The sequence below is a fragment of the Trichechus manatus genome, unplaced genomic scaffold, assembly GCF_000243295.1.
Source record: "Trichechus manatus latirostris isolate Lorelei unplaced genomic scaffold, TriManLat1.0 scaffold00086, whole genome shotgun sequence".
Taxonomy (NCBI): domain Eukaryota; kingdom Metazoa; phylum Chordata; class Mammalia; order Sirenia; family Trichechidae; genus Trichechus; species Trichechus manatus.
Window position 1 is genome coordinate 11,391,489 of NW_004444022.1, and position 17,963 is coordinate 11,409,451.

Sequence of the window (17,963 nt, forward strand, 5' to 3'; positions counted from 1 at the left end):
TTAAGAACTCCTCTGGGAACAGAGATTCTATGCTAAACAATTACACTTCTTCCTCAAATATATGAAGCAGAACTTAGTGAATTCAAACTTAATAAGACAAAGACATTTTATACACAATTTCTACTCACTCCCACTCTCCCTGCCCCTGAAGGCCAAATGGCAGAGCTGAACTGAGTTTGAAAAGTATTTGAATTGTGTCTTGTATTGGCTGTTGTACCCACCAGCTGCAGTAGTATCCACCCCACCTCAAATGCAAAGACAGCCATATACTTCCACTTTCGATTTAACTCAAGCTGTACTAATCTCTATCTGCCAGAAACCTTGCTGATAGACTGATTATGCTTTTGGGTGAATGAGTTCGAAAGTGTTAACTTAGGCAGCTTTTGTAAAGTCTAAGTCTTTCATTTTTTGTTGTGGAATAAAGCGTCATGTTCCTTTTTAAGAGAAAGCAGCATTTAGCTAGCAAATAGGGAGATTTTTTTTTTTTTTCTTCCTTCAGAATTTAGACAGAGGTTCTTAGATAACATACCCTATGAATTGTTTACTCTACCCAGGTGGATTCCTCCTCCCTTTGGGAGGCTGGGCTGGGCTCCTCTGGCCTGGGGTCCTTACACAGGATGACACTGAGCCCTGGGTTGTGTCTGAGCCCTGTAGACTCACTGGAAGGCCAGCTGTCTCTCCTCTCTGCTTTTCTCCTCCCCCGCTTGCCTCTTCCCTTTCCTTTCTTTCTCCTGTCCTCTTCCTCTTAGCTATCCTTACACTCACCATTGTTCAAAATCAAACTGATATTTCACCTTTAACACACCAGACATCATTTAGTTGATATTTAAGTTAGTATAATGTAATTATGCTGCCTTTATAATGAAATATCAAAGTATTTGTATATTGAAAACCTGTAATTATTGCCATTTGTTGAATAATTACTATATGTGGGACACTCTGCACTTTACATGTGTTTTCTCATTTTAATTCCATGCTGTAAGTACTGTCACCCATTTTAGGTGAGAATATTGAAGTACAGAAGGATTAACAAACTTACTAGACAAATGGGATACAATGATGAGAAGGTAAATTTAGTTTGATTCTTGCCTAAAATAAATAACTTAATGGAAGAAATAGACAATTCAGCAAGAATTTTCAATATGGCATGATTGTTTCTTTGCTTGAGAAGCACATACAAAAAAAGGACATCTATCCAAGACTTGGGAGAGGTTGAGTGATGCTTCCTTGAGTAAGTGATGTCAAACTCAAAGCTGGGATCAATAGAAGTTAGCCAGCAAGGGGAAAGAGTAGGCCAGAGTGAAGGTCAAACACAGCATTGCTTTGTAGAAACTGAAAGACGTTCAGTATGACTGGTGTTTGAATTTCAAGGGGAAAATGATTATTAAGGATCTTGTGAACTGAATACTATAGTGAGAAAGAATTGCGTGATTTTAACCATGGATGGGAGTCCCTAAGTGATACAAACAGTGAACACATTTGGTTGATAACAGAAAAAAGGCCTGGTGATCTACTTCTGAAAAATCAGTCACTGAAAACCCTGTAGAGCACGGTTCTACTCCAACACATGGGGGTCACCATGAGTCAGAATTGACTAGACAGCAGCATTTTGTTTTTTTTTTAATCATGGAAAATGGTGTGATTAAATTAGTTTTTTAGAAGGTTCACTCTGATGGCACAGGGTGGAATGGAAAATGGAAAAGCTCGAAGATAAGGAGACAAGTTAGGAGACTGTTTTAGGAACCAAGGTGGGAAAGGATTGTGGCTGAACCTGATTAATATTAATAGAGATGGAGAGAAATGGAGAGATGCAAGAGATATTTTTAATGTAGATCACAGGACTAGAGGCCTAATACCTGAGATTCAGTATAGTGTGGTAGTTAGGAGTATGTCCTCTGGGGCCAGAATCTTTGGAGTCAAAATCTACCTCTACCCTCAGCAGCCATGTGGCCTTGGTAGAGTCACTAAATTGAAGTGTGCTTCAGTTTCCTCATGTTTAAAAAGGATTATGGAAGGACTGCCTAAGTTAACATATAAATAAAACATTTAGAATAGTGCTGTCATGGATTGAATTGTGTCCCCCCAAAATATCTGTTAACTTGGCTAGGTCATGATTCCCAGTATTGTGATTGTCTACCGTTTTATCATCTGATGCGATTTCCCTATGTGTTGTAAATGCTATCACTGTGATGTAATAAGATGGATTAGCAGCAGTTATATTGATGAGGTCTACAAGATTAGGTAGTGTCTTAAGCCAATCTCTTTGGAGCTATAAAAGAGACAATCAAGCAGAGAGACAGAGGAACCTCATACCACCAAGAAAGCAGTGCCGGGAGCAGAGCACGTCCTTTGGACCTGAGGTGTCTGTGCAGAGAAGCTCCCAGACTAAGGGAAGATTGATAACATGGACCTTCCTCTAGAGCCAACAGAGAAAGTGCTCCCCTGGAGCTGATGCCCTGAATTTGGACTTGTAGCCTACTGGACCGTGAGAGAATAAACTTCTCTTTGTTAAAGCCATACACTTGTGGTATTTCTGTTATAGCAGCACTAGGTAACTAAGACAAGTGCCTAGCACATAGTAAGCCCTTAATACATACTAGCTGTCACTTTTTGTACCATAACCTAGCCCTCTGACATGGAAAAGACTATCCATTCACCAAGCTTGTATTCTGTTCCTACTTTGTCCCGTAGTTCATTTACTCTTTGAGATTCAATTTTCTCATCTGTAAAATGACTGCCTTGGAGAAGTTCTCTGGGTTGCTTCCAGCTCAAATTTGGTTGGACTAATGTTCATTAGCACTGGGAGTACCGTGCTGATTAAGTTGCAGTTAAGGGAAAAGTGACTCACTTTACTAACCAGGCCTCTGTGTGTCGTTTGTCAATCCTTTTCTGTTGTGGGAAGCAGGGAGCAGGAACATAATTGATTCCACAACTCTGAGTGACTGTCTGTTAAACTGCAGAGCAGGAGGATTTCCTCCAGAGCATTTAATGACTTAGCAGGAATGTGTCACCAGGATAACAAAGTTTACCTGGGCTAACATAAGGTTACTTTCTGAGAATATTATTACGGTACTCTAAACAAAGTGGTTCAAGCAAAAGGCCCTGAGTCCAGAATATGAGAAACATCACCACTCACTGGGCTGGTGCCAGAGCCTCACAGGAGCAGCAGAAGGCTACCTGAAGGTCTCCTGCTGCTGGGGATCATTAGTGCGAGGCAGACAGGCAGAGTTGGGAAGCTTGCAAGAGTTAAAGGTATTAAAAATAGACTTCCTGCTGAGTTGAATAATGCTAGCGCCAGCTTCAGTATAGTAAACATAATGCCTCCTGCTCTCGGGAGGTTCAGAAAAGATGATTAAAACGTGAAAACTTTACAACAATAATGTGATACTAGCTCTCATTTGCTGAGCACCTACTGTGTGCCACATTTCAGTGCTTCACATGTATGTTTACTTATACCCTTATATCAGCTCTTAAAGTTAAAGGTATCATACCTAATTTCCAGATGAATAAATTGCGGTTCAGAGAATTATGTAATTTACCAAGCCTGCATAACTAGTTTGTGACTCAGGATCCATCTGTGTGCAACATTATCTGTCTTCAATGCACTCAGTTTTTCCATTACTATGTACTTTGTTTAAATCATGAACTATTTTATTTTTTACTGATAAGGAGCAGAAAGCAAGAGTATTTTGAAGAAAAACAGTAAAATGTCTATGAAAAACAAATCACCCATTATTCCAACACTTTGATTTAACTACTGATAATATTTGCAGGCATTTCTTTCTAGATCACATTCTTTCTTTCCACATATACTTCCACATATTTATTTTTTAAAAAAATAGTATTTGGGGGAGAAAAAGAAATAATGAGGTGAGAATAGAGTAGAAAATAAATACAAATGCAAGCTGTTGTACTTACTGTTTACAGTCACGACTGAAATATACAAACTAGTTCAGAGCACGCCTGCCAAATACATACACACCAATGCACAATTAATTAATAATTAATCTATTAAGAAAAAAGATGAGTTTTTTGCAAGGAAAAGAAGTTGCTGGAATTTGGAATTTGGGCTTCTATAGGGGTGGGGTGGGGAGAGAGAGAGAGAGAAGAGGGAGAGGAGATGGATTCCTAGGCCAGAGATTTTCTAGGCTAGGAGTGAGCCATTACCTCTGCTGAAAACAGACTTTTTCCCCCTAATTTTTATTCACATATTTGAACTCACATTATATTGACCATTCTATTCTTTTCAGTAGTCTTCTTAAAATAGTCATTTTCCATGTTCACATAAACCTTTCATGAACCTAATTTTTCAAGGATACGTAATACATCATATACAGCTATAACAAATAATCTTGGAGCCAGTCTGCATTTAGAAAAACAAAATAGTCATATGAATAAACTATATTTTTCAAAATAGTGTTCCCTACTGGTAAATCTTTAGGTCATCTTCAGTGTTTCCTCATTATAAATAAAACGAACATTTCCAAGGAGGCCGTTGGTACGGTGGCTCAGTTAGGCAAACAAATCTGACAATGAATCTCAACTCTACCACTCGCTAGTAAGGGTACCATAACTAAACCCCCTAACTGCCCTTTTTTAGTTTTCTAATTTGCAAAATGAGAATTATAATACTTACGTTATTTTTCTTTTAATGCCACCTTGCCAAGATGTGAATAGTAGAGTGCCTGACCAAGTGGATGGTCAATAAATGGCAGGAGTTCTTATTAGAGAGATTAAAAATAAAAATTAAAAAAAATATTTTGGATTGATTTTAAGGACAAATTTGTAAAATGAATTACATGGCATAGCGTTTCATTTGAGGCTCTTGATATGTATTACTAGGTCATTTTCCAATGATTTGTCAATTTACTCCCATTAACAATGTATAAGAGTTACTCTCTCATCATACTCCTTCTAGATTGGATATAATAATTATAAAATGAAAATTTATAGGTAAAAATGTTATTTCATTTCAATCTGCACTTTTTTCTTTTATTGATGTTAAACATTATTTCAAATGTCTATTAGCTATTTTAGTTTTCATTTTGTAAATTTTATATTTTCATGTTTATCAGGAGCCTTATTATTTTTAATAAATTATATTTATCACATTTACTGCAGACATTTTTGTCTGCCTTATGCATTATTCTTGTTTACCTTATATATGACATGTATGCAATTCTCTACGTACAGATGCTTTAAGTGTTATGTATATTTTTTACTTCTTCCAGTATATTTGAGGCCAGAAATTTTCATTTATAAAAAGAATTGATAAATACATGTTTTTCTGCTATATTTTCCTATAGATATATCCTGAATTACTCTTTTTTTTTTTTTTTTTTTTTTAAGGGAGGATACAAAAAGTTTAGAGTGAAAGGGATGGGGAATCTTTTTCTTAGTATAATGATGCTCAAAATTTTTTTCTTTTTGCCTCAAACAATGAAGAACATGAGAGTCCAGAAACTGTTGTTAGCTGCTGTTGAGTTGGCTCTAACTCATGAGTAGCCAGTATACAACAGAATAGAACATAGCCTGGTCCTGGGCCATCTTCAAGATTGTTAGTATGCTTGAGTCCGTTGTTATGGCCACTGTGTATTTGGAGTGCCTTCCAACTAGGGGCCTATCTTCCAGCGCTGTCAATATTCTGTTGTGATCCTTAGGGTTCTTACTGACTACTTTTCGAAAGTAGATTGCCAGGCCTTTCTTCCTAGTCTGTCTTATTCTGGAAGCTCCACTGAAACCTGTCCACCATGGGTGACCCTTCTGGTACGTGGACTACCCATGGCATAGCTTCCAGCATCACGGCAACATGCAAGCTACCACAGTCAAAGCCGACAGATGGGTGGTGGCCTGAAACAGTACCTGGCAGTAATCCATGAGTCAGTAGTGATTGGAGAGATGTGATGATGAGAATGAGGTAGTAGAGTGGAGGAAGTTGTGGCCACCAGAAGAACCTATGAGAAGAAAGCAGGATCAGTGGGCTTCCTGGTCCCAGGGCCAGGGCAGAATTCCCCATGTCTTGGGAATGTGACCAGGAACATCAATGACAACTTGGAGGACTGGTAATTCTGAGATTGCCCTTAGAGAAAACACAGTCCTGAGAAGCAGCACACAAAGATTTGTTTATAGAGAAGAGAGAAGTTGAGCCTTTTGCAAATAAATGCAGGATAACAAAAAAGACTTGTTTTCCTAATTAGACACAGACGTGTCTTTCCCTCTTTGTTACATTAATGCATACATATGCTAATGAAAAGGCCAAAATAGGCAGCAGTTAGGAGTAACAGCAATAAAGTGCTAACAGGGCTTTAAGTAGAAATCTTCAGCTATTAAAAACAAGGTCTATGAGAACTACGATTGTCAAAGTTTATAGATTATTTTTATCAGCAGTAACCATGGTCAGGCCATATTTGGACAGCTGGGCTTCCAGACCAGGAAATGGCTAACAAGGAGTAGGATCAAAAATATAACTTTGCATCTGTAGCTAGAAAAATTAAGATTGGCACCTCAGGATTGGCTAAACTAGAGCCACCATTTTGTTATTACTATACATATAAAAGATATTTATGTATCTTTGCTAACTATTTACTGTTTGGTTAACTTATATGTAGCTTATCAGTTGTGTTGTTTTGAGTCATCTTAATTAAGTTCTTTGTTTACCAAATTATATTCAGATGTTTCAGTCGAAATGCTCACTGGTTATATGTTTGCCTGGGAAGGGACTACCCCTAACTGAATCAGTCGGGCTACCATTTACACTGACCAGGTACTAGTTACTCTAATGATTCATCATCAGAAGCTTTCCACCTCTGGTGAACTTGTCTTGCAAAATGGCTCCTGCATAGTACTTGCATGTAACATGGCTAAAGGTAGTTACAAAATTCCCCTGCAGGTTGCACCTGGAATCCTGATTGAGGTAAAGTATATTTGCTGCACTAATTCTTTTCAGTCTTGCAACCTGACCACAAAGTATATGAAGGAAAACTTGTTCAAGTGTGTGGGCCGCTGTGGGCACTAAGAACTTAAAAAAAACCCTGCTGCTAGCCAGTCAGAAGAAGTGATCGAAGCAGTTATTTAGAAGTAATTTTTTTCGATAGGTTAGTTAAAATGATACACTTTTTATTAAAGGCTTCATTTTTACTGATGACATTGAGTAATCCCTGCAGTCCAGGAATTACTCGAAAAATGTAGTAAAAGAAAATAAGCCTAGACACTTGCCACCCATTTTCAATCGAGATAGTACCGATGACAACTTGAAATGCAATAAAAAACCCAAGTATTGGCTCCCAAATAACTTAATACCCACCCCCCCAAAAAATGACAACAAACCCGTTGCTGTGGAGTCGATTCCAACTCATAGTGACCCTATAGAATAGGGTAGAACTGCCCCACAGGGTTTCCAAGTTGCCGCTGGTGGATCTGAACTGCTGACGTTTTAGTTAGCAGCCTGAGTTCTCAGCCACTGCGCCACCATCAAATGTGTGCTATTCTTTACCATAATAATTACCCATATTATCTGGATTCAAATCAAGCTATATTTTGGGAGAGTTTAAATGTTATGATTAATAGCTATAGTCATTTAGCATCAAAACCAAATATTAACCCTTTACTTTTCAAGGATTGAATTATGAAATCAGGTTTCTCAAAATTCATTTCGGTGAACAGTAGGTTTAACATTGCCAATTCAAAATAAAATATATTTAAATATTTAACATATCTGTCTTTGTTTAAAGCCAAGTGTACATTTATTTTATTTATTCTAATTACCTTTTCAGCTATTTTAAACTAGATCCATGTATTTTTCTTAGCACACTGTGTTTTTTTTATACTATGTTGGTAGTCATAGATCATACAAGATAGATCTATTCCAGCATGTTTTTAAAATGTGTAGGCATCTTAAGCATATTCTACCCTGTACACCTTAGTAGTTTGCTCCTGTTAGATTGGTAGTATCTCATAATGGAAGACTTGGCCAATAGCATCAGACAGATACTGCTCCATTATAGAGAAGGAAAAAAACAGTTTGTTTTCCTCAGAGTTGAATTCTCCCAGCTATGGGGTGAGTACAAATAGCTTCTTTCAGTTGCATAAATCACACAGTAGAAGTAAAAGTGGATTCATGCTTTATTACCCACCACCAGTGTTAGCTTTATTTAATCAGAAAAACCAGAGTCATAATGGATGATCCAATTGCAGTTTAATGTATTTCCTTCTTTCTTTCCTCCCTCCCTTCCTTCCTTCCTTCTTCCCTTCCTCCCTTCCTTCCTCCCTTCCTTCCCTCCATTTCTTCCTTCTTTCTTTCTCTCCGTCCCTTCCTTCTTCCTTTCTTTTTATCGGAGTAGATACATCTTCTTGACCCTTTCAAGACCCAATTATTTTCTCCTTTGAATTTTTTGCTGATACTATGTGTTTTCACTAATGAAGGCATGCTGATTAAAGGACCAATTCAGAATTTTTTTTTATGAGCTATAGATTTTCATATCCATCTGGGATCTCATGTGTCCCAGTGGCCCATGGACAACATGAATCCTGCTGATATGAGTCAATGACAAAATCGTTTTTTAAAAATTTGTTTAAATTTTATTTCTAGAAAATATGCAAAACATGAAGGCACTTGGAAATCACTGCACATACATTTTATTCTAGTCTCCTTCTTAAACTTTTTATTATTTTTCATGAAAGTATTCAAAACATGGTACAATGCATTCTTCCTTACTGCAAAAGAAGTAATTACAGCCTAAATAAATAAAGCCAAGGGATTTTTTATCTCAGGAAAATTACCAATACAATGCACTCTTCATTACTGCAAAAGCAGTACTTAGAGCCAACATAAGTAAAACTAAAGGAATTTGAATCTCAGGAAAATTACCATTACTATGTATTCTTCATTATACAAAAGCAGTACTAACAGCTAAGAAGCAGAAACATCTGCCCTGGAATACTGCAGAACTGCTGACAGTGGTACATTCCACCTACTACACATGGAAGCAATAACTGGGCTCTAAGACTGAACGCAGGGTAAGAATAATTTATAGGAGTTCCAATCTCTTGAAAAGTATGACTGCAATGCATTATTCCTTATTGGAGAGGCATTGTTTACTGTTCAGAAGCTAGAAAAGAAGGGAGCCAGTAACACCTGGAAACAATAAATGGTGTAAAGGAGAAAATGGCCACTATGACTGATTGAAGACTGGTAATAGCTTATTCTTACGATAAGTACATTCTCGTGAGAACATAGTAACTGGGAAATATAATGAGGGGGCTTATCTCACAGAAATAAAGGCAAATCTGTCAAAAGTTCAGAAAACTCACACACCTAGGAGGCACACCTAAGACAGTGCTCCATCTACACAAAAATGAGGCTCCCCACTCAGGATTTTTGATTTTCATACATTGCAAATGGCTCCCACCTTGAGGGTAAATAAGTTAAAATCAGGCTACCCCCTTTCCAAAGAACTCCAGAGACATAAAAAGTGGATGAGATACCATATGTCCCATGGGCCTTTTAAACTATATTGTTGCTTTGGCCAAGATACTAGTACTCTGTAATAACACCACATGTTGTTGCCCAAATTGGGACCTACAACAGTTTGGAGCAGGTAACCTCAGTCAGCAGAACATATTGTAAGAAAAACATTAGCTTGAGTGTTAGAGAATATAGGCATCTGCCACTATATACCAACAGGACATTGAAAATGTCACCTCTTCTTTTCAAGCCTAAATTTTATCATTTATAAAATAGTATTTGTGAGTGTTAATAGAAATAGGTATAAGAATTTCAAAAATTATAATAAATAGCAACCATTTAACAAATATTTATCATGTGCCTTGCATTTTTCTAGGTATTTTAGATACATTAATTCATTAACTTTCACACATTTTTTCCATCTCAGTCCCTTAGAAGAACTAAAGCAGAGGTAGAAGGACTAAAGTGACATATTATTTGATTAGAATTACCAGATAAAATACCAGGCTCTCAGTTAAATTTTAATTGCAGATAAACAATAATTTTTTAGTAAAGGTATGTCCCATATATTGCACGGGACATACTTATACTAAAAAAATTTTACGGTCAATCTCTTTGTTCATGGATTTTGTATATCTGAATTTGCATACTCACTAAAACTTATTCGTAATTCTTGAATCAATATTTGTGATGCTGGTGTGGTCATTCATGAAGATGCACAGAACGGTGAAAAATTTGAGTCCCTTGACATGCATATTTCCAGCTGAGATCAAACAACGTGATGCTCTGCCTTCTTGTTTCAGTTCTCATACTGTAAACAAGTGTCCTTTTCATGGCCTATTTTTCTCTTTTTTTCTTTTTGTTGGTGATTTTGATGCTTAAAATGACTCCAAGCATAATGCTAAAGTGCTGTCTACTGTTCCTAAGCACAAGAAGGTTATGATGTGTTGGGTAAACCTGTTGCTGTTGAGTTGATTCCAACTCATAACGACCCTATAGTACAAAGTAGAACTGCTCCATAGAGTTTCCAAGGGGCATCTGGTGGATTCAAATTGCTGACCTTTTTGATTAGCAGCCATAGCTCTTAACCACTACACCACCAGGGTTTCCTCATTAGATAAGCTTCATGAATTATGGTGCTGTTGGCCATGAGTTCAAGGTTAATGAATTAACAATATATATTAAATAAACTGTCTTTAAACAGAAGCAAACTTAAAACAAGGTTATGTATTGATCAGTTGATGAAAATATTTTGATGAAAATGTTAAGGGAAATATCTACTAATTCAGTGTTTGTGGAGACTTTATAGAACATAAATACTGTGAATAATAATAATCGATAGTACTAAAAAAATGTGTTGTTTATCTGAAATTCAGATTTAACTGGGTGTCCTGTGTTTTTGTTTGCTAAGTCTATCACCTCCCATATATGGTGATTAAATGTTTTAAAGTGAATCAGGCTTGCAAGAAAGGCATTTGGTCTCAAACATTAGTTTCAATTTAATAAAATGAGATTGAGGAGAAAAATCCAGTGCCAAGAGAGACTGTAGAGCTGGCAGAGAGTAGGGGAACATTACCAAGATGGAATGGGATCAAGAAAAGAGTAAAGGCAACATTACAAAGCTCTTTCCCTCAGTCTACTGAAGTAATTATTATTATTAATTGTTTTCTGGTTTACAGTTGGGGAAAACAAGATAACCAATAAGTTGTTAAAGATCACACAGCTTATAAATTAAAAAAAGCTTGGATTTGACTTCAGGTTTCTTTCATTCTTAAACCTATGATATTTTTATGTTATGAGGCTTTATGCATGCTAGAGATAGATGGAGAGGAAGAATGATTCTTCTTTCTCTGTTAAAGGAAAAGGATAAGTGGTGATTGAAGATGTTGAGAAAATTTGAGGTAAAGAGGCAGGAAGATGAGGTAGCTCATATCCAGAGAACTTTATTTATCATCACATTATAAAGTAGTATCATTGCAGAAAATGAAGATTGTAGGGTTGGGATTCAAGACTTAAGGAAAATAGAAAGTGTTTGAAAAAAGCACTGTGGATACTACGTAGAAGTCAATGGAGATATTTCATGATCAATTTTTTCTGAGAAATAGATAGTTGGAAGGCAATAATTAACTTCCCAGCCAGGGTGAAACATTGTTTGTAATTCTGTTAGGATGGTAGAAAGCTTAGAAGAAGCACAGTTTGGGGCTATCAGAGGGGAGAAATGGGATTGGTCTTAAACGTGACCATGAGGGCATCCAAGTAGAGATGTCCAGTAGCAAGTTATAGAATTTTATAGGAAGGGATAGGATTAAAGAAAGTTACTTATAAAACAATGACAGAAAAAAATAAGAAAGGAAGGGGAATAATAAAGTGACTGTTTATTGATAGTATACAATGAGCAGATATTTTAAATGTTATCTCTGATCCTCCAACAACCATAGAAGGAAGATATTATGGTCATTTTGGGAATGCTGTCATGTCAAACCATCTGACCACTGTCACACAACTATTGATTTGTAGAGACAGGATTGAAACCTGGTTGCCTCTGTCTGCTAAGACAGGCGTCTTAGGCTGGGTTCTCTAGAGAAGCAAAACTAGTGAGACATATATATATAACTACAAGTAGAGAGATTTACATTAAGCAAACAGCTCATGCAGTTGTGGAGGCTGGCAAGCCCCTAAAATGTGGGTCACACATTGGGCTGGAGGCTTCATCTGGGTCATGGGGTTGCAGGAGCTGACGAATCCAAAATTTGCAGGTCAGGCAGCAGTCTGAAGTCTTCTCATGTCCCAAGAACCAGAGGTCAGAGGATAACAAGACGAATACAGGATCGGAGAGAGAGAAAGCAAGCATTGACAGAACATCCATATATATATATACATATAGGATACAGGCCACACCTCCAAGGAAACTCCCCTTCCAACTGATTGGCTGCTCATATCAGATCATAGAATGGAAGACAATTACATAATTGCATGCCAAACTACTGAGAATCATGGCCTAGCCAAACTGACACGTAATATTAACCATTAAAATAGTGTTCTTTGGAGAAAGTGTGTAGAGGAGGAACAGACCAGACACTGAAGGATGTCTATGTTAAAGGGATCAGCAAAAGTAGACATTATAAAAAGAAACAACAAAAGCAACCCAAAGTAGAAGGAGAATTAATAGATACGGAGGAGAAATTTTCAAGAAGGAAACACAGGTCAATGGAATCTACTGATGTATTTATATTGTATATATAAGGAATTAGAAGTAGAGAGATTTCTCCATTAAGAAATCATTTCATGGCCTTTAGATATCATTGTCAGAGGGCTGATATAGAAGTCATGTTAGAGAAAGTTGTGAATTGAAATATAAGTGGAAAGAGTGAAGTTTTAAGTTTCCATTACTTCTTTCAAATAATTGTAAGTGTGTATGTTGAGATGAGGCATCATAAGTCTGACACGGAGGTAGGCCTATAGTAGATTGTTTTCTATTGCTACTATAACAAATTACCACATATTTAGTGGCTTATAACAACAGATCTGGAGGTCAGGAGTACAACATGTCTTCACTGGGCTAATATCAAGGTGTCTGAAGGGCTGTGTGTCTTCTGGAGGATCTAGGAAAGAATTTGTTTTGTTGCCTTTTCCAGCTTTCTGGAGGCAACCTGTATTCCTTATCTCATGGTCCTTTCTTCCATCTTCAGAGCTATCAGCATAACATCTTCAAATTTCTCTATGACTTTGACATTCCTGCCTCTTTTCTTTCCTTTATAAGGGCTTTGTGATTACATTGGGCAAACCTGGATAATCCCATATAATCTCCCCATTTCAAGATGCTATATCTAATCATATCTTCAAAGTCCCTTTTACCATATAAGGTAGCATAGTCACAGATTCCAGGGATTAGGATATGAACGTCTGTGCTGGGGCCATAATTCTGCCTACCACAGTCTGTTTTGTCTGTCTGGTGACATCTCACTTCTGGGAATAGCTCTCCGGCTTCAGGAAATTGCTCTTCACACTCCAGTCATATAGACACTAAGGGAGCTGTTACTTTCTTACATAAATTCACTCCCCTGTTAAGAGTTAATTGATATATTTTGGGAATACAATCTAAGCTGAGCCAATGCCTTGGATTTTATAGAGAAAGTCTAGGAAACCTCTCCTTGTTGAAGCACACAGTTTTAAAGTTTGAGGGTACTTGGAAGCCATATATATATATATTTTGCCATGTACACAGTTTGTGAGTTTGTAATGAGAGAGAAGAATGAGACTGATGCGCAGAAAGAAGGAAGCAGAGATGAGCCATGAAGATAGTCCTGTGGATGCTTGGGTTCTTGTTCCTCTCTGGTTTCTGCAGCCCAGCATGCATTGGTGCCAATCTTGTGGTCTGGTTGATCAACTCTTCCCATGAAGTACTAGAGTTTCCATCCAACCAAATCTCTTTTTTTGTTTAAACTATTTTAAGTTGGGTTTCTTTGTAACTAAAATACTTCTCATTAGTTCAAGACCTGGAATAAGTACAAGTCTTCTAGACTTGGGGAGGCTTGAGCATATTTCTAGGATGATGATTAAAAGTCACTGTGGGTGGAGAGAATCCTTTTCAGGCATGTAAATGAGATGTCTGTGTTGATTGTCTCAAACCACATTTCTGATTTCCTCTTACCACCAGTAAAATAAGAATTTGTCCTCAAATCCTTTCCTTATGGCTTTTAAACCTTTCTTTCTTCTGTCCTTCTCAGTACAAATATAGGGCAAAATATATTTAAATGCTTTACATAATTTTTCTATTTGTGAGTAAACTTTGATGGTATAATACATCATATAGTGCATCAATAAACTTCATGTTTTCTAGGATCTAATTATGAATTTACCTCATGTCTTCTTCCCCCAGAATCTCTTCACAAGCATACCATATTTTTAAGCAAATGACGTGCGCCTTCTACGTTTGTTTGCTAGCCGTGTTCTCCCCCTGTGAGGTATTTTTGTAAATGTGGTAGGCTAATCTTTTTTCAGCAACATGTAAAAAAATTGGCATAGCAGGGCTTCTGAAAATACTTCAAGGGGAAGGGTGCAGCTGGCAAACAAATGTAGAAGGTGTGCATTATTTGCATAAAAATACGGTAGTAGTTTCCTTTCCCAAGTCTCCCTTCCAGAAGATTTCTGAGGCTCAGAGATTTTATATATTTTTTATAATAAGGAAAAAAAAAAAAAAGAATTTCTCTATCCTGAGTGAAAAGAGAAGATTTAGATTATTCAGGAATTATTGAAAAAAAAAGTTATATATTTAATTCTTTCCCTTAAATTAATTACAGCCTAGATGCTCAAGCTTCCGCACAGACTTTATTAACTCCAGTGAAATATAGCAGAAATCAGAAGGTCCTAAGTTTTCAGTAAATACTTATGTGGATATATTAGTTGATGACAGATTTTTAATTAATAGGCGCCTCCAATACTCTTAGTTTACAGAAAGAGAAAGATATGTCATCATTTGGCCAAATTTATTTGGTCAGGGAGTCCTTATCTTCATACTTTGAATAATGGTTGCCAAACATAGGAGGAATTGGCTTTCCACAGATCTACATTTGGGATCTCTCCAGAGAGGGGCAGTAAATAGGAAGGAACAAACATTAATTGTGCACATACCACGTGGCAACATTCTGATAAGACCTGGGAACACTAAGATGATTTGCAATTTATTAGGGGGAGATTGATATTATAAATTACAAAAATACGTTTTAAATTACAATTGTGGTAAAACTACAATGCAATGAGCTTTCTCTTACTATATATGTGTGTACACATACATGTTGTTGTTGTTAGTTGCCACCGAGTCAATTCATTGCGACCCCGTGTGTGCGGAGTAGAACTGCCTCATAGGATTTTCAAGGCTGTGACCTTTTGCAAGCAGATTTCCAGGTCTGTCTTCCAAAGCATGTTTGGGTGGGTTCGAATCGCCAACCTTTCCGCTAATGGTTGAGTGCTTAACCAACCATTTGTGCTACCCAGGGATTTTGTACACATATATAGATGTGTGTGAATCACTATATGTGTATATGTTTACATACAATCTGATTTAATCCTCCTAGTATTATTAGAAAGGAACCCTAGTGGTGCCACAATTAAGCACTCGGTTGCTAACTGAAAGATTTAGCGGTTCGAACCCACCCGGTGGCTCTGCTGGATAAAGACCTGGTGATCTGCTCCAGTAAACATTACAGCCTAGAAAACCCAATGGGGCAGTTCTGTTCCATCATATGAAGTGGCTATGAGTAGGAATCAACTCAATGGCACCTAACAACAACAAAGTTATCATTAGAAGGTGGATATTATTATCCTTCTACTCTGCTCAGCAGGGGATCTTCTTAGGCTCAACTGACTATTCAGACTCCATGACTATCATAGGCCATATGTAGCACCAGACTGCTCAGAAGGATATAGAGCATGAACACAGAACGCCAGCAGGGCAGCATCATTAATTTTTCTTTTTACATGAGTCCTAACAGCAGTCTGTCAGACAGCTCAGGTGTAAGGAGGCCACATTCGCATCAGAAGGATGCATGATAGGCCTGGCTTAGAAGCCTTGTAATCCATAGGAGACAGGATCTCTTGAAACAACTCTGTCAGCATAGCTCCCAGAGACCTTGCAAGAAGATGCTAATTACAAGTGTCTTTGCACTAAAGGAAGCCCACAGCTGTGACTTCCCCATACGGTATTTACAGTGCATTTATAGCTCCTCCCTTTGCAATGCAATTTACCATGCAAGAGTCACTTGGCTAGAGATAATCAGTGGCCAAATTCTCATGCACTGCAAAAGGGTTTTGTAAACTCTTTACCCACAGGTACAAGGTGGTTGAGTAATTTGCCTAAAGTTGTACTGCTGGGAAGTAGCAAGCAGTGAGCCATCAAGGTTTGAACCCAGGTCTAATTCGAAAGTCAATCTCTTTCCAGTCTTAGTGTCCTTCCAGTAGAAAAGGACTTTTCTGAAAGAGGCAGCAATGGATGAAAGAGAGACATCAGTCACGAAAAGGACTAGGGATAATTTCTCCTCTGAAACAGGAAGGAAGGAGAAGAGTAATTAGGAGAGATTAATTTATAGATAATTAAGAATTGACAATGTTATTTTCAAGATTTATGGGTTTTGGAGTGACAGGCATCAAAACATCCTAGGATCAGTTTTATTGAAGGGTATAATCTCTCAATGTAATTCATTTATTTCTAACTAACTTCAGTGAAAGTTAGTTTCTCCAATAGGGGAATAAGTGGCACTAACTTAAAATTAGAAATTTCAAGCCTCATTATGTAAACAGTAGTTCAACATTTCCAATTTTCTAGTCTCTTTCCAATGTGAATGAATACCACAATCCGTTCACATTACCAACCGTAAATATTTAGTAATAAACTACCTCACAATAGACATTCTTTAGAAGGTTCAGCATGATTTACAAGGTCATTGGACAAAATACAATATTTAAACTAAATCAGTTCTTTGGTTGGGAGCCATGGGGAAGGGAGGCAAATGTAAACAAAAATTTCCTTTCAAATTCTGTAGTCATCTTGAGCTGGTATATTGGAGTCTGTCCATTTAGGAAAGTAGGAATCTATTTTGTCAAATTCGGTGCTTTTCTGGGCACTGAAATGGAACATGCTGCATGAGTGCTATTACGTTTATCAGTGAATTGCCCAAAGTGCTCACAGTTTTTTCTGTATATTGTTATCTCAGTAGAGTTTCAATTGAGGAAATTAAATGTATGTAGTGGTTTAATGGGAAACAGAGGTGTTTAAAAATGCTGAAATGGGTGTATTCAAACATGGCTTGGTTCAAAATGAAACAACAGCAGTTTTCAAAATGGGATTCTTACTCTATTAAAATGCAAATAAACAATGTTTTCTCTTTCTTTCTTTTCTTTTTTTTCCATGCCTTCTCCCCAGACGTTCCAGTCTGGTTATAAAATAACTTTCGAGATACATTAAGTCTTGTCATTGTTGAGACATGAATTTTTCTTTTTTTTTTGGTGCTGAAATTTATCAACAAATTAAGAAAATATCAGTTTACCTTTGTTATTTGTAGAAGAAACTGGAAGATAAGGTTTAAAGATTGAATTTTTTTTAAAAAAATACAAATTAATAGAGTAAATTCCTAGGAAAAATATAAACTCCTGTTGCATGAGAAAGAGGTAAAGCCTCCCAAATCTAAAAAAGGCACTTTCTCTGATAATCTATAGCACTCGGCCTCTGAATTAGGTTTTTCGGTGATTCCTTTCTACATTTTACTGTATCTCAACTCCCCAAAATTAACTGAAGAAGTAAAACTTGTCTTTGCTGATATTACAACTGCATAGATTTTAAGCACAAAATTTTAATTGCCATTCCTATAATATATATGTTTTTAAATACAAGATATTGTGTTTGTATCTTTATGGCTTGGTTCAGTTCATTGTGGGTATTTTTTTTTTTTTTTTAAATATTTTATTGTACTTCAGGTGAAGGCTTACAGAACAGATAGTTTCTCAT